The sequence below is a fragment of the Cetorhinus maximus genome, chromosome 4 (assembly GCF_964194155.1).
Source record: "Cetorhinus maximus chromosome 4, sCetMax3.hap1.1, whole genome shotgun sequence".
NCBI lineage: Eukaryota > Metazoa > Chordata > Chondrichthyes > Lamniformes > Cetorhinidae > Cetorhinus > Cetorhinus maximus.
The window spans coordinates 126,947,580-126,966,647 of NC_135882.1; positions in this window are offsets into that span (position 1 = coordinate 126,947,580).

Here is a 19,068-nt window from a genome sequence, read left to right on the forward strand (position 1 = left end):
GCAGTATTTTGATTTTGGATTATATTGCCTGAAATGGTTTCTTCTCCTATGCCTACAGTCAATTCACACAGAATCACAGAATCACAGTGCAGAAGAGGCCCTTTGGCCCATCGAGTCTGCACCGACACGTGAGAAACACCTGACCTACCTACCTAATCCCATTTACCAGCACTTGGCCCATTGCCTTGAATGTTATGACGTGCCAAGTGCTCATCCAGGTACTTTTTAAAGGATGTGAGGCAACCCGCCTCCACCACCCTCCCAGGCAGTGCATTCCAGACCGTCACTGCCCTCTGGGTAAAAATGTTTTTCCTCACATCTCCGCTAAACCTCCTGCCCCTCACCTTGAACTTATGTCCCCTTGACCCTTCAACTAAGAGGAACAGCTGCTCCCTATCCACCCTGTCCATGCCCCTCATAATCTTGTACACCTCGATCAGGTCGCCCCTCGGTCTTCTCTGCTCCAACAAAAACAACCCAAGTCTATCCAACCTCTCTTCATAACTTAAATGTTTCATCCCAGGCAACATCCTGGTGAATCTCCTCTGCACCCCCTCCAATGCAATCACATCCTTCCTATAATGTGGCGACTAGAACTGCACACAGTACTCCAGCTGTGACCTCACTAAGGTTCTATACAACTCCAACACGACCTCCCTACTTTTGTAATCTATGCCTCAATTGATAAAGGCAAGTGTCCCATATGCCTTTTTCACCACCCCACTAACATGCCCCTCTGCCTTCAGAGATCTATGGACACACATGCCAAGGTCCCTTTGTTCCTCAGAACTTCCTAGTGTCATGCCGTTCATTGAATACTTCCTTGTCAAATTACTCCTTCCAAAGTGTATCACCTCACACTTTTCCAGGTTAAAATCCATCTGCCACTTATCTGCCCATTTGACCATCCCGTCTATATCTTCCTGTAGCCCAAAACACTCACCTCACTGTGTAACCACCCGGCCAATCTTTGTGTCATCCACAAACTTACTAATCCTACCCCCCACATAGTCATCTATGTCGTTTATATAAATGACAAATAATAGGGGACCCAGCACAGATCCCTGTGGTATGCCACTGGACACTGGCTTCCGCTCACTAAAGCATCCTTCTGTCATCACCCTCTGCCTCCTACAACTAAGCCAATTTTGAATCCACCTTATAAAATTACCCTGTATCCCATGTGCATTTGCCTTCTTTATAAGTCTCCCATGTGGCAAAGGCTTTGTTGAAATCCATATAAACTACATCAACTGCACTACCCTCATCTGCACACCTGGACACCTCAAAAAATTCAATCAAATTTGTTAGGCATGACCTCCCTCTGACAAAGCCATACTGACTATCCCTGATCAAACCTTGCCTCTCCAAGTGGAGATAGATACTCTCCTTCAGAACTTTCTCCAATAGTTTCCCTACCACTGACGTGAGACTCACTGGCCTGTAGCTCCCTGGCTTATCTCTACAACCCTTCTTAAATAGCGGAACCACATTAGCTGTTCTCCAGTCCTCTGGCACCTCCCATGTGGCCAGAGAGGAATTCAAAATTTGGGTCAGAGCCCCTGCGATCTCCTCCCTTGCCTTTCTCAGCAGTCTGGAGCACAAATCATCTGGACCTGGAGATTTGTCCACTTTTAAGCCTGCCAACACCTCCAATACCTTGTCACTCCTTATATCAATTTGCTTAAGAACCTCGCAGTCTCTCTCCCTGAGTTCGATACCTTTATCCACTTCAGAATTCTCATTTTGGTTTTCTCCTCATAATTTACGTGATAATTTTTAGCAATGTTATAGGATCAGCTTTCACATGTATGCTGATGACACTGAACAGTATTTCCTCTATCAAACCCATAAATGTTGTTGCTGTAACAACCTATCCAACAACTAATACCTGGACGAACCATAGCCTCTTTTAGCTTAATGTCGGTAAAACCAAAAGCATCCTTTAGCTCCTCAAAACCTTTACATGCCTTCAGTCTCAACTCTATCCTCTTCCTGAGTTATCACCTCAAATTCGGAGGTGCAGAATCTTGGTATATTGCTTGATCCTGATCTTAGCTTACACATCCACATCGTTCACCTTGACATAGGCCAGGATTTTTAGGATGGCGGGGCTTCCCATTCCGCTATCCAAAGAGTTGGAGGGGAACACAGCCCTGCCGACACTGTCTGCCCTCCAGCCATTGGATGCTCCAAGTGTTAATTGGCTGCAGGCGGGGCTTCTACCACTCACTCAGAAGGAAGTCCCACCTTAGAGAGCTGCCGACCAATCTGCTTGGCAGACCCTGCAGTTCCAGAAGCTGCAGAGAGCAGGACTGAAACTGTATGCAATCCCTGGAGCTTAAGTCCCAGGAATCTACTTAAGGGCCTCAATTGGGCCAAGGGCAGGCAGCCCGGCTGAAGCCTAGCCCACCCCAGCATAAAATTGCAGAGTCTTTTTTTATTCATTCACGGGATGTGGGCTTCGCTGGCTGGGCCAGCATTTATTGCCCATCCCTAGTTGCTCTTGAGAAGGTGGTGGTGAGCTGTCTTCTTGAACTGCTCCAATCCATGTTGTGTAGGTACGTCCACAGTACTGTTAGGAAGGGAATTCCAAGATTTTGACCCAGCAACAGTGAAGGTACGGTGATATATTTCAAAGTCAGGATGGTAAGTGACTTGGAGGGGAATTTCCAGATGGTGGTGTTCCCATCTATCTGTTGCTCTTGGGGTAGGCAGGAACCCAATGGGAAGCTCTTCGGAAGAATTTTATGCTCATTCCCTGCCTAAAAACTCACCGGCGGGGTGCACAAAATTCAGGCCATTGTCATTCATCTTTGCCACTACCTCTGAAATGATAATCCACAGTCACACTTTATCACTTCATGGCTGGACCTCTATATGCTCTCGTAGCCTACCTCCCTGCTTGTTACATTCCTAAAATGCAAGTTATTTAGAATACTTAGGCCCATGTCCTCTCTCACATTGGCAGATTAAATTCCATGCAGAGAAATCTGAAATTATTCATTTTGGTAGGAAGAATAAGATGAGACAATATAAAATAAAGGATATAATTCTAAAGGGGTGCAGGAGCAGGGGGACCTGTGTGTGAATATTTTTTTATTAATTTATGGTATGTGGGCATCGTTGGCTAGGCCAGCATTTATTGCCCATCCCTAATTGCTTTTGAGAAGGTGGTGGTGAGCTGCCTTCTTGAACTGCTGCAGTCCCTGTGGTGTAGTACACCCACAGTGTTGATCGGGAGGGAATCCCAGCATTTTGACCCAGCGACAGTGAAGGACATTAAAGGTGACAGGACAGGTTGAGAAACATGAGCAGAAACTTTCCTACACAACAAGTGGTTAAGATTTGGAATATGCTGCCTGAGAGTGTGGTGGAGGCAGGTTCAATTGAGGCATTCAAGAAGGATAAAAACAGAAAATGCTGGGAAAACTAAGCAGGACTGGAAACATCTGTGGAGAGAGAAACAGTTAACGTTTGGAATCTAATATGACTAAGAGTCATACCTGTTGAGTTTTTCCCAGCATTTTTTGTTTTTATTTCAGATTTCCAGCATCTGCAGCATTTTGCTTTTATTCAAAAGGGAATTGGATTATGATCTGAACAGGAAGAATCTGCAGGGTTATGGAGAGAAGGCAGGAGAATGACACTAGGTGCATTGCTCATTCAGAGCTGGTGCAGAAATGATGGGCCAAATGGCCTCCTTCTGTGCTGCAACAATTCTGTGATTAAGACCCACAACCCCATCACCTGTTTTTACTAAACTCCACTAACTTTCCATGTCCCAGAGAATTGACTAAGTATCTTATCCTCAGTTTCAAATTCCTTCACTTGTCCCTCGGTATACCCTCTATCCACCAGCACCAGCCTAATTTTTGTTGTGTCTGCTCCAGACATCAACGTTACTTTTGACACTAATCTGTACTTCAAGTGCTCCAAGACATCTTTGTATGTAAGCGGTTCTTGAATTAGAGGAGTCGTTTGGTCCTAATGATAATGAAGAGTGCCAATATATATAAGAAGGCATCAAATCAAAGTGAAAAAAAGGACATTAACATTGCGATAAAATTTATAGGGCTATGGGGAAAAGGCAGGAAGTGGGACAAGGCACGTTGCTCTGAAGCAATTCGCCTCCTCCAGAGAAACTGCACGAACACAATACACCGAATGGCCTCCTTCTGTGCTGTAACCATTCTATGATTCTATGGCTTTTCATGAAAAATATTTGAAAGAACATGTAGTTTCAGGAATTGGCAAGGTAGGAATTAGTCTCCCTTTTGTGAACCTAGGTTTGCCACTCTCATACATATAGGGTGCTGAATGAACCATCAAACCTTCCAGCTATTGATAAAGCAGTGTGAGAGACTTGGCTCATAACTCATTCCTCATTATGTAAATAAAAACTCTAAAGTTAGACTCTAGGTTCGTTTGTGCTTATTTTATTAAAATGACAACTGAGCTGGTTATGGCCCATTTTAATATAATTGTGTACATATGTTCATACTTGTTTATGTGCACAAGTGTCCTTACCTCAGACTGAGTAATGCATGATTCTTATCAGTTGACATAGCTTCATCTCTGATAATTGGTTAACTTTCATTATAGTGGTGATATGAAAATATATATAATAAAAAAATTGCTGCTTTTTCTGGCCTTCTGCCAGATGTAAAAAATTAAAGCAGAGAAACAGTTACCTAAATAGAGAAAGATTTTGTTTTCCTGTAACATTAAATTAACTTATACAATATGCAGTGTGGTATTGGATATCATGCTTCTGTTATTAAAAAATGTTATGTTCCAACAATTTTTTAAATATTTGGTCATGGGAATTGTGCTTCACTGGCAATTTACTTCCCATTTCTCATTGACCTTGAGAAGATAGTGGTGAAGGTAGTCTCAAACTGCTGCAGTTCATGCAATATAGGTACACGCACGGTGCTGCTGGGAGGGAGTTCCAGGATCTTGACCCAGTGACAGAAAAGGGACAGCCATATAGTTCCAAGTCAGGGTAGTGTGTGACTTGGAAGGGAGCTTGCAGGTGGTGATGTTCCCATTTGTCTGCTTCCCTTGTTCTTCTAGACGCAAGTTGTCGAAGGAGACTTAACAAGTTGCTGCAGTGCATCTTGTAGGTGGTGCACACTGCAGCCACTGTGTGGCGGTGGTGGAGGGAGTTAAGGTTATGGATGGGGTGTCACTCAAATGGGCTGCTTTGTTCTGTGTGCTGTCAAGCCTCTTGAATATTGTTGGAGCTGCACTCAGCCAGGCCAATGGAGAGTGATCCACCACACTCCTGACTTGTGCCTTGTAGATAGTGAACAGGCTTTGGGGAGTCAGGGAGTGAGTTACTCTCTGCAGAATACCCAGCCACTGACTTACTCTTATAGCCACAGTATTGATATGGCTAGTCCAGTTAAATTTCTGATCAATGGTAACCACCAGGATACTGATGGTGGGGATTCAGTAATGGTAATGCGATTGGATGTCATGGGGAGATAGTTCAAATCCTTCTGCTTGGAGATAGTAATTGCCTGGCATTTGTGTGGTCCAAATGTTATTTGCCACTTATGAGCCCAAATCTGAAAGTTGTCCAGATCTTGCCACATGTGGGCACACAGTGCTTCATTATCTGAGGAGGGGCTGCAAGGATCAGTGAGCATCTCCACTTCTAATCTTATGATGGAGGCAAGTTTATTGGTGAAGCAGCTAAAGGTGATAGGAACTAGGACATTCCCACAAGAAACATCCGCAACAATATCCTGGGGTTGAGATGATTGGCCTCCAGCAACCACGACATGGTTAAGAGCCGATGGTGTTGGGGATACTGAATTAACATGAATAGGGGATTGACTAACTAATAGAAGACAGAGAGTTGGGATAAGGGGGACATTTTCAGGATGGCAACCTGTAACTAATGGAGCACCACAGGGATCAGTCCTGGGGCCACAATTATTTACAATATATATTAATGGTACTATAGTCAAGCTTGCGGATGACACAAAAATAGGTGGGAAAGCAACTGGCAAGGATGACACAAAGATACACCATAGACATCAAAGGATTAATGTATTGGTCTATGCTTGTTGAATTACGCATACAATAATAGGGTAAACATCAATGTTCTTAACCAGTGTCAGTGAAGATTGGAGCCAGAAGTCCATCCCTCAGTCAACTGACAGATGTGAAGTGTGTGGCCATGCAAGTCCATCATTGTTAAGTTGGCTGCTGGGGGAGGTCAGTCATACTTTCACTACTGATAATAGCCAAACATGGGATGTGTGCACTACTTTCTAGGTTAGCATTTGATGACCATCTCTAATTGCCCTTGAGAAGGTGGTGGCAGTGAGACACCTTCATGAGCCGCTGCAGTCCATATGGTGTGAGTACACAAACAGTGCATTTAGGAATGGTGCTCCAGGACTTTGACCCAACAACAGCATTTTCGTTCAAAGTCTCAATGATGCGTGGTTTGGAGGGGAATTTGCAGATCGTGGTGCCCCCATACGTTAACTGCCCTTGTCCTTCCAGTCGTTTGAGGTTGTGGATTTGGAAGGTGCTGTCGAAGGTGCCTTGATGTGTTGCAGCAGAGCATCTTGTAGATGGTACACACTACTACCACTGTGTGTCGGTGGTACAGGGGCTGAATGTTTAAGGTGGTGGATGGGGTGACAAACAAGGGGACTGCTTTGTCCTGAATGGTGTCGCGGTCCTTGAGTGCTGTTGGAACTGCACTCATCCAGAAAAGTGGAGAGTATTTCATCACACGCCTAACTTGAGCCTTGTAGATGGTGGACAGGCTTTGGGAAGTCAGGCGATGAGCTATTTACCCGGGAGAGAGGCAGAGTGTGAACCTGGTTTGAGAATGCATAGGCGACAGCTGCTTCAGCTTCAGCTCTACAATGCCGGTTTGAAAAAAAACTGAAGGGTGACATCACAAGAAAACCGTAAGTTCATTGGTTGAGAAACTGCTGTTAGGGAGTGTCTTTAAATACCTGTAAATTAGAAAAGCATATTATCTTTAAAGAAGTAGCCACTTGGATTTAAGTAAGAAACACTAGGGGCAAAATTTTTAGCTCGGTGGGCAGGAACGTGCTCGACCTGCTTGAGCGTAAAATGACACGCGTTGACATCGGACAAGCGTCCCAACGTCGACGCGCAGTGGCGCGATACTTCGTTCGGTGGGGACATGCTGGAGTCGGTAGCGCACCCACTGACAATTAAAAGGCCAGTTAAGGCAATTAACAAGGTCATTAAATTAGATTTTTCACTGCCCATCCAACATTATGGTTGGCGGGCAGGCGAAAAGGCCAAGTGACCTTTGCACTTTTTAGGAAACAAATAAAGCAAACAAATTTTTTATTTTATTTTTAAGTGATAACATGTCCCTGCTCATGTGACAGAGTCACATGAGGGGACATGTTTTATTAAATTATTTATTTCCTTTTTTTGAAAATGCTTCATCTCCCTGAAGCAGCTCTGTGCCTCAGGGAGATTATGAAGTGCGCATGTACGAAGTTCATGCCCACTCGCCCTCCTTCCCCACCCGCATAAGCAGCACTGAGCGCTGCTAATCATGTTTCATGCCGGGCGGGCCTTAATTGGCCCGCCAGCGTGAAATCACCTTCTGGCCTCGATCGGGCGCGGCGGTCAGTTTCCCGACCGCCCCGGCTGAGCCCGCTCGACAAGGGCAAGATTCTGCCCTAGGAATAGGGGAGTAAATTTAAGTCAGGGCCAGTAAAGAGGCTGAAAGGTTGTTTCTCCTTGTGGGAGAGTCTTGGACCAGAGGACATAATCTCAGAGTAAGGGGTCACCATTTAAGACAGAGATGAGGAGGAATTTATCTCTCAGAGGGTAGTGAATCTGTGGAATTCTTTACCACAGAGGGCTGTAGAGGCTCGGTTGTTGAGTATATTCAAGGCTGAGATAAACAGATTTTTAATCACTAAGGGAATCAAGGGTTATGGGGAGAAGGCAGGAAAGTGGAGTCGAGGGTTATCAGATCAGCCATGATCTCATTGAATGGCAGAGCAGACTCGATGGGCTGAATGGTCTACTTCTGCTCCTATGTCTTATGGGCAAAGACAGGTTAAGTGAGTGGGCAAAAACTTGGCAGATGGAATATAATGTGGGAAAATGTGAGGTTATGCATTTTGGCAGGAAGAATAGATGAGTTGAATATTATTTAAGTAGAGAAAGACTGGAGAAAGTGGTAGCACTGAGGGATTTGGGGGTCCTCGTGCATGAATTACAAAAAGCTAGCATGCAAGTTCAGCAGGTAATGGGGAAGGCAAATGGAATGTTGGCCTTATTTCAAAGGGAAAGGAGTATAAAAATAGGGAACAGAAACAAAAATACCTGGAAAAACTCAGCAAGTCTGGCAGCATCTGCGGAGAGGAACATAGTTAACGTTTCGAGTCCGAATGACCCTTCAACAGAACTAAGTAAAAATAGAAGAGAGATGAAATATAAGCTGGTTTAAGAGGTGGGGGGGAGGGAGGTGGGTTGGGGGGGGCGGAGGAGGTGGGACAAGTAGAGCCAGTGATAGGTGGAGATAACCAAAAGATGTCACAGACAAAAGGACAAAGAGGTGTTGAAGGTGGTGATATTATCTAAGGAATGTGCTAATTAAGAGTAGAAAGCAGGACAAGCAAGGTACAGATAGCCCTAGTGGGGTGGGGTGGGATGAAGGAATCGAAAAAGGCTAAAAGGTAGAGATAAAACAATGGATGGAAATACATTTAAAAATAATGGAAATAGGTGGGAAAAGTAAATAGGGAAGTCTTTCTAAAACTATACAAGGCACTAGTTGACCACACCTAGAATACTGTGAACAGTTTTGGTCTCCTTATCTAAGGAAAGATATACTGGCATTGGAGGCAGTCCAGAGAAGGTTCACTAGGTTGATTTCGAGTATGGAGGGATTTTTTTATGAGGAGAGGTTGAGTAGGTTGAGCCTGTACTCATTGGAGTTTAGAAGAATGAGAGGCAACCTTATTGAAACATACAAGATTCTTAGGGGGTTTGACAGGGTAGATGCTGAGAGGTTGTTTCCCCTTGTGGGAGAGTCTAGGACCAGAGGGCATAATCTCAGAGAAAGGGGTCGTCCATTTAAGACAGAGATGAGGAGGAATGTCTCCTCTCAGAGTGCAGTGAATCTGTGGAATTCTTTACCACAGAGGGCTGTAGAGGCTGGTTCGTTAAGTATATTCAAGGCTGAGACAGACAGATTTTTAATCAGTAAGGGAATCAAGGGTTATGGAGAAAAGGCAGGAAAGTGGAGTTAAGGATTATCAGATCAGCCATGATCTCACTGAATGGCAGAGAAGACTCGATGGGCCAAATGGCCTACTTCTGCTCCTACGTCTTATGGTCTTACAACATGTTCCTTTGTGTTAGGTATGACTCCAATCAGTGGAGAGTTTTCTTCCTGATTTCCATTAACTTCAAATTTGCTAGGGCTCCTTTGGTGCTACATTCAGTCAAATGCTGACTTAATCTCAAAAGCATTCATTCTCATTTCGCCTCTCAAATTCAGCCCTTTTGTCCATGTTTAGACCAAGGATCTACTGAGATCAAGAGTCTGGTGGCCCTGATGGAACCCAAACTGTGCATCGATGAGCTGGTTATTGATGATTGACTACAATAGCATGTTGGTGATCCCTTCCATTACTTTCTGATGATTGAGAGTAGACTGATGGGTCAGTAATTGGGCAGATTGGAATTTTCCCTGCATGCATGGGCAATTTTCCTTTTGTGGTAGATGCCAGTGGTATAGCTGTACTGGAACAGCTTGGCTTGGGGCACAGTTAGTTCTGGATATAAGTCTTTTATACTACAGCTAGGATGTTGTCAGGGCTCATAGTCTTTGTTGTATCCAGGGCCTTCAGGCATTAATTGCTATTACCTGGAGTAAATTAAATTGGCTGAAGACTGGCATCATTGATACTGGGGACCACAGGAGGAGATGGAGATGGATCATTCATTGGGCACTACTTGATGAAGATCTTTGCTTCAGCCTGTCTTATTAACACATACAGAGCTCCTCCATCATCAGGGATAGGGTTGTTTTTGGAGCCTCCACCTCCAGTTAGTTGTTTCATTATCCACCACCATACAAGACTAGATGTGGCAGGATGTTGCTGATCTTTGATCTGATCGCTGTTATGGGATTGCTTAGCTCTGACAATAGCATGCTGCTTCTGCTGTTCAGCATGCATGCATGCCTGCATTGTGGATTCACTATGTTGGCATCTCATTGGACTGGACCTGGAATGCAGTCTTATATTCCTTTTTCAATCAGGACTGATCTAGCTTGATGATAATGGCAAAATGGCAAAAGGGATATGCCTGGCCAGTGACTCATGGATGCTCAGATTTGAGTTGTTAGATCTACTCTGAATCTATTACAATTAGCACGGTGCTACACAACATGATACAGGGTGTCCTCAGAAGAAAAGATTTCATCTCCACAAGGAATACCAATAATTTCATGGAGAGATCATCTGCACCAGGTAGATTAGTGATGACAAGTTTAAGTGGTTTTTCCTCTTGTTGGTTCTCTCACAACCTCCTGCAGGCCCATTCTGGTAGGTTTGTGCTTCAGGACTCCCCAGCTCAGTCAGTAGTGGTGCTACCTAGTCACTCTTGGTAATAGGCACTGAAGTCCTCCATTGGGAGTACATTCTGTGCCCTTGCTCCCCTCAGTGCTTTTTCCAAGTGATGCTCGCTGTGGAGAAACACTGATTCATCAGTTAAGGCAGGGTGGTAATCAGCAAGAGGTTTCCTTGCGCATGTTTTACCTGATGCCATGAGACCTCAAGGAGTCTGGAGTCAATATTGAGGACTCCCAGGACCACTCACTCCCCACTCTATATCACTGTGCCACCGGTGGATTTGTCCTGTGCAGTGGGACAGGACATACCCAGAGAGGAAAATGGAGGAATCTATGATTTGGTGAGTATGACTTGGCTTATTTCTTGACTAGTCCATGGAACAGCTCTCCCAATTGCGGCACAATCCCCGGATGTTAGTGAGGGGGACTTTCCAGGGTTATCTTGACTGGGGCGTGCCTTTGTCTTTGTTTCCACTGCCTAAGTCAATGCCAGGTCTGTCTGGTTTTATTCTTATTCGACTTTTATGTAGCTGTTTGATACAACCAAATGGCTTGCCAGACCATTTCAGAGGGCAGTTAAGAGTCAACCACATTGCTGTGGATCTGGAGCAACATGTAGGGCAGGCCAGGTAAGAGCAACAGATTTCCTTCCCTAGAGGCCATTAGTAAACGAGATGGGTTTTTCAGACAATCCAGTAGTTTCATGATCAGCCTTGTAGGGACTAGCATTTTCTTTCCAGATTTATTGAAATTGAATTTAAATTCCCCCAGCTGCCATGGTGGGATTTAAACTTGTCTTTAGAGTGTTTGTCTGGGTCTCTGGATTTCTAGTTCAGTAACATTACTTCTATGCAACCATTCCCAATGAATTGTATGTAGTGCTGTGAAAGAAATTATGGAGCTCCTTGAGTTCCTGTATACATTATTGGGAAATTTAAGTAAGTTATATTGGTATTTGTGGATGTTAGAAATGAGTTTTAGCTTTAAAGTTTGTTTGATTTGTATTTCTGTATGTGTGTGTTAAGAAAGGTCAAATTGAGTTTTAGTTTCGCATTTCTAATGAGGCTTTCAGGACTGTTGCAGCTAAGGTAAACAAGCAAGGGCGGAAGAATCGGGCTGTTGCCTAGCAACAGGGGTCCAGAGAGGCAGGTCCCTCTCACAGACCCATACAGAAAAGCTAGAAAAAGCAGTTTGTTTTGGAAGCTGTTGGAATTCACCTGCATCTGAAGATAGCTGCCAGGGAAGCAACCTGGAAGGGACAGGTAGCCAGTCTCAAGCTAAGGAAAAACCAGGGGAGTAAAACAGGGAAATCCCAAGAAGACATTCTAGTCAAAGGAAGGACAGGAACCTGGAAAAGGTCCTGTTAAGTGAAGTTAAGAGTGAACAGCAGAGAGAAAGGCTCCAAGCCTCAGATTTAAAGAGACAAAAGCTGCAGGAAGCAGATTTAAAGCGAGAACAGCTTGCAAGAGGCAAAAAGGTCCAAAGAGACAACTGAAGGTCTATAACTTTTTGTTGTGGGTAAGTGAAGCAGTGGCGTACTGTTGATGGCTGAGTCAGTGAGAGAGAGTGTGTAGAAGACAGCTTGAATGCACGTGGTGACCCAGGGAAGAAGAACATCAGAAGGAGAGTTCAAAACCCTGGAGGCCAATCCTTGCAGAAGGCATCTGAGAGAAAGTATCGGTTTGGGAGATGATTCCAAGGCAAGGCCTTGGAAATTGGAGATTGGAAACCCTCGTGTGAAAGACGGAGTTCACTGAGACCGGTTGGCTCACGGTGTGTCAAGCGTCTGGGGGGCATTGAGGAGAGATCCATAGCATCTGGTTGAGGTGGCATCTGGCACTTGGTTACAGAGTGTGATGTGTCTGACCACAGGGTCCATTGGTTTACATGGACTATGTACTTACAGTGAACATTAGAGTATAAGATAGCTTTTGTAACTTGTTATCCTTACAAATCTGTACATATCTGTAAAGGTATAGTTGTGGGTGAAGGAATATTGTAATATTGTTCATCTTTTCTTGTTTAATAAATGTTTTATTCTTTTGTTAAAAGGCCATCAGCTGACTCATGTGACTCTGTTCAGTATCTAAACAAACAAATAAAAGTTAGGATCTATCAAGTTGGGTCCACTCTGGGATCAGGCTTGTCCAGGGGTAACCTCAGCTGGGATCATAACACTGTTATGTTTTTTTAAAATACAAAGGCCATTGCCAATGACACCAAGATAGGTAGGAACGTAAGTTGTCAAGAGGACATAAAGGGTCTACAAAGGGATACAGACAGGTTAAGTGGGCAAAAATTTGGCAGATGGAGTATAATGTAAGAAGATGTGAAATTGTCCACTTTGACAGGAAGAAAAGCAGCATACTATTTAAATGGAAAGAGAGTATAGAACTCCAGGGTACAGAGGGTGTCCTGGTACATGAATCACAAAAAGTTAGTATGCAGGTACAGGAAGAGTTTAGGAAGACAAATGGAATGTTGGTGTTTATTGCAAGGGGAATGGAATATAAAAGTAGGGAAGTTGTACAGAGCCTTGGTGAGACCACATCTGGAATATTGTATAAAGTTTTGGTCTCCTTATTTGAAAAAGGATACAATTGTATTAGAAGCAGTTCAGAGAAGGTTCACTCGACTCATTCCAGGAATGAAGAGCTTATCTTATGAAGAAAGACTGAACAGGTTGGGTCTATATCCATTGGAGTTTAGAAGAATGAGAGATGATCTTATTGAAACATATATGATCCTGAGGGGGCTTGATAGCTTGGATACTGGGAGGATGTTTTCACTTGTTGGGGGGAGACTAGAACTAGGCCACACAGTTTAAGAATAAGAGGTCTCCCTTTTAAGATAGGGATGAAGAGAATTTTTTTCCCTCAGAGGGTCATTAGTCTGTGGAATTCTCTTTTGCAGAAAACAGTAGAGGCTGGGTAATTGAATTTATTCAAGGCAGAGTTAGATAGTTTTTTGATAGACAAGGGAATTAAGGGTTATGGGGGCAGGCAGGAAAGTGGAGCTGAGATACAACCAGATCAGCCATGATCTTATCAAATGACGGAGCAGGCTCGAAGAGCTGAATGGCCTACTCCTGCTCCAAATTCGAATGTTCCTATGTAACCTAGTTTCAGCCAGTATAAAGTGTTTAGAGGAAAGAGTAGCACAGCATTTGTACACTGGGCGGTGATTACTCACAAAATTCCTTTCGTATTACAGCTTATAATGTATTTTTTGCATCAATAAACATATAATAAATTATTCAACTGACATATTTATTAATCATGCACTAAAAACTGCATCGTAAAATGGAATGATTTCAGACAACACGGAAACCTCTCTCCAGAACTTTCTTTCCTTCCCTTCATCTACGTCACCTCTATATCTGGCATATTCCCCTGACTGAAATTGCTTTTAGGTGTGTACCCAAGTTGATTTGAAATATGAGTGTGTGGCATTGGTTGATTCATCCTCCATTTTTCCCATCCTCCTTATAGGAAAATCACCTTACTTAGTTTGGTTGAGATTAAGAGCTAGTCATCTAAGGAATCATGGATGGTACTTGCCTTCCTGGATGGGATGCGTCATCAGACCACAGTTAGGGAGATTCCGTATGTAGACCATTTTACATATATCATGCATTATTATTCTCAATCGTAGTAAAGATGCATTCCATGTCAATAGAAATGGATCATAAAGTTTATTTTGTATGAACATATTGTTTTATTATGAGAATAATTTATTACTTAAGTGAGGATCATCTTCGCTTTTCAAAAAATATTAGAAAGGTGTTCTCCTTTTTCACCTAAAGGTGATAAATATATTGTGTAATGGAAAGACCTGCTGTAATCATTGCAAGCTAAACCATTTCTTACTGTTATGGGGATCACGTGACTGTATAGACCAATCAGCCCTAAGTGCAGGGAATCTTAGGGGCAGAGCGTTTTAGCCTTGGTCTTGGGACAAGCATGTAGCCTCATCTGAAGTCTGTTAATAAAGTTCACTGTTTCTTACAAGAAACCCATGCTGCACTCTCCAAGTTTATTACAACTGGCGAGAGGATAAAGAGCACCGATGTGCCACCTCACCTCGCGACTGTGAGTAATTTGATTTATTTTAAGGGAATAAAAGAAGTATTCTCACCAGCAATGCCTCACTTTGACAGAATTGACCCATATGACTCATACGTCAATGACTGCAGTCAATACATTGAGCGATTAGATTTCCACTTTGCGGCTAACAAAATAATGGCAGAGGAGAAACAGAAGGCAAATCTCCTAAGTGTCTGTGGGAGGAAAACCTATAACCTAATCCATAGCTTGACGGCTCAGAATGCGCCAAATTTTAGGTCCTTCACTGAGCTAGTCGACTTTGTGAAAGGACATTTTCAGCCAAAACCCTCTGTGATCATGCAAAGATTCCAAGTTTAATTCATGAATAAGGACCCCAGTGAGCCGATCGCAATGTACATCACAAAGTTAAAACAGTGAACAGAGCACTGTGACTTCAGTGATACTTTAACGACATGTTCCGAGTTCGTTTAGTTTGCTGCATAGACGATGATGCAATTCAGCGCCATTTGCTTGCAGAAGTTGAGATAGACCTGAAGTGCGCCATGGAGATAACGCCAGCAATGGAGAGTGCTGAGAGGGACTCGCAGGCTTTGCAGAGTGTGCAACATAGCGCTGTTCTTCAGTTAGGGCGGGAATCTGCCGCCGGGCATGGAGCGAAGATCAGGGAGGCTACCGCGAAGTGGGACCCGGTCCCAACCACTAGAAAAACAGAAAGAAAAACTGGAAGCAGCTCACTAGTAACCCATAAATTAAAATGTTACCGCTGTGGGGGAAATCATGCACCTGAAGTCTGTAGATATAAAGAGGCAAAATGCCACTACTGCCACAAAAACGAGCATGTTGTTAGACAGTGCAGAACTCGATCAAGGCAGCCATTCAAACAGGAAGTCAAGTTAAATGATGTGCACAATGTAGAAGAGCCAAACATTACTGAGGCTGATGTTTGTTCCCTACACAATCTGAAGGCCAGGAAAATTAAACCAATCACTGTTACATTTCAAGTAAATGGAAAGCCTCTGGTCATGGAGGTGGACATAGGAGCATCGACCACAGTGGTGGTCCATCGTCAAAAGTGGCTCAGTAGCACCACTACTGACCGAACTGGCCGAGTCCTAAATGACATAGCTGCTAGACTGGGTCTGCAGCAGGTGGTGAGGGAACCAGCAACAGGGAAAAACATACTTGACCTCATCGTCACCAACCTGCCTGCCACAGATGCATCTGTCCATGACAGTATCGGTAGGAGTGACCACCGCACAGTCCTTGTGGAGATGAAGTCCCGCCTTCACATTGAGGACACCCTGAATCGTGTTGTGTGACACTACCACCGTGCTAAATGGGATAGATTTCGAACAGATCTAGCAACTCAAGTCTGGGCATCCATGAGGCACTGTGGGTCAAGCGCAGCAGCAGAATTGTACATGAACGCAATCTATAACCTCATGGCCTGGCATATCCCCCACTCTACCATTACCATCAAGCCGCGGGATCAACCCTGGTTCAATGAAGAGTGCAGGAGAGCATGCCAGGAGCAGCACCAGACATATCTAAAAATGAGATATCAACCTGGTGAAGCTACAACACAGGACTACCTGCGTGCCAAACAGCATTAGCAGCAAGTGATAGACAGAGCTAAGCGATCCCACAACCAACAGATCAGATCTAAGCTCTGCAGTCCTGCCACATCCAGTCCTGAATGGTGGTGGACAATTAAACAACTCACTGGATGACGAGGCTCCACAAACATCCCCATCCTCAATGATGGAGGAGCCCAGCACATCAGTGCAAAAGATAAGGCTGAAGCGTTCGCAACAATCTTCAGCCAGAAGTGCCAAGTGGATGATCTATTTCGGCCTCCTCCGGAGGTCCCCAGCATCACAGATGCCAGTCTTCAGCCAATTCAATTCACTCCACATGATATCAAGAAACAGCTGAAGGCACTGGATACTGCAAAGACTATGGGTACTGACTATATTCTGGCAATAGTACTGAAGACTTGTGCTCCAGAACTTGCCGCGCCCCTAGCCAGGCTGTTCCAGTGCAGCTACAACACTGACATCTACCCGGCTATGTGGAAAATTGCCGAGGTATGTTCAGTACACAAAAAGCAGGACAAATCCAACCCGGCCAATTACCACCCCATCAGTCTACCCTCGATCATCAGTAAAGTAATGGAAGGGGTCATCAATAGTGCTATCAAGCGAACTTGCTTAGCAATAACCTACTCACTGATGTCCAGTTTTGGTTCCGCCAGGGCCACTCAGCTCCTGACCTCATTACAGCCTTGATTCAAACTTGAACAAAAGAGCTGAACTCCCGAGGTGAGGTGAGAGTAACTACCCTTGACACCAAGGCAGCATTTGACTGAGTGTGGCATCAAGGAGCCCTAGCAAAACTGGAGTCAATGAGAATCAGGTGGAAAATTCTCTGCTGGTTGGAGTCATACCTAGCACAAAGGAAGATGGTTGTGGTTGTTGGAGGTCAGTTATCTCAGCTCCAGGACATCACTGCAGGAGTTCCTCAGGGTAGTGTCCTAGGCCCAACAATATTCAGCTGCTTCATCAATGATCTCCCTTCCTTCATAAGGTCAGAACTGGGGATGTTCGCTGATGATTGCACAATGTTCAGCACCATTCTCGAATCCTCAGATACTGAAGCAGTCCGTGTCCAAATGCAGCAAGACCAGGACAATATCCAGGCTTGGGCTGACAAGTGGCAAGTAACATTCGCGCACCACAAGCATCAGGCAATGACCATCTCCAACAAGAGAGAATCCAACCATTGCCCCTTGATGTTCAATGGCATTACCATCACTGAATCCCTTGGGATTACCATTGACCAGAAACCGAACTGGATTAGCCATATAAATACTGTGGCTACAAGAGCACGTCAGAAGCTAGGAATCGTGTGACAAGTACTCACCTTCTAACTCCCCAAAGCCTATCCACCATCTAAAAGGCACAAGTCAGGAGTGTGATGGAATACTCCTCACTTGCCTGGATGGGTGCAGCTCCCACAACATTCAAGAAACTTGACACCGTCCAGGACAAAGCAGTCCGCTTGATTGGCACCACATCCACAAATATTCACTCCCTCCACCATCAACGCACAGTAGCATCTGCTGTATACCATCTACAAGATACACTGCAGGAATTCACCAAGGCTTCTAAGGCAGGACCTTCCAAACCCACAACCACTACCACCTAGAAGGACAAGGTCAGCAGATAGATGGGAACACCAACACCTGGAAGTTCCCTTCCGAGTCACTCACCATCCTGACTTGGAAATATATCGCCGTTCCTTCACTGTCGCTGGGTCAAAATCCTGGAACTCCCTTCCAAACAGCACTGTGGGTTTACCTACACCACATAGACTGCAGCGGTTCAAGAAGGCAGCTCACCACCACCTTCTCAAGGGCAACTAGAGATGGGCAATAAATATGCTGGCCCGGCCAACGAAGCCCTCGTCCTGTGAACAAATAAAAAAAAGCTGCGGCTGAGTTTCTGTGTTCATGGTTTACCTGTAGTTATTGTGTCAGACAATCATACGGCTTTCACTAGCACTGAATTCCAAAGATTCGTGAACCTAAGTGGGATTAAACATGTCAGAACAAAACCCTGTTATCCCTCTTATAATGGATTGGCAGAAAGAGCAGTACAAACCTTTAAAACAGGCATGAAGAAACTACCAAAGGAAACATTAGAAACACGAATTTCAAGATTCCTGCTCAGCTATCATACAATTCCTCATGTGACCACTGGTTTAACACCTTCAGAATTGTTAATGAAGCACTGACTTCATACAAGATCGAGTCCAGTATTCCCTAATTCAGAGGGGAAGGTGGTGGGAAACCAGAGGAGGCAGAAAGTAAATCATGACGTTCACAGCAAGGGTCAAGAAGTTACTGTGGGAGAGAGGTTTTGTACGAAATTTTGCAACTGAGATGGGTCCCTGGCACAATCGTCTCTGAAACAGGGACATTATTTTATCAGGTAGAAGTGGAAAACAGGATTGTTAGAAAACATGTGGATCGTCTCAGAAGTCGAGAAACCTTCCAACAACCAATTAATCCAGCTGAAATCAAAGTCGAAACTCCGATTCCTGAGGTGCCAGATCGACATTGAATACACATACCTGATGTCTGCTGAAGTAAATAATTCTGAACTGCCATTGTCATGGGATGTCCCTGAAGCTGCAGTTCCTGTGCGAGTTGATCCAATACAAGGACCTCCAGTTGTAGAGTTGCGTCGCTCTACCTGAATCCGAAACCTCCTCAAAGACTAAATTTATAATGGCATGAACTGTATATAATTGTACATAATATGGCGAAGGCAATGGCGTAGTGTTATTGTCACTAGACTAGTAATCCAGAGACCCAGGATAATGCTCTGG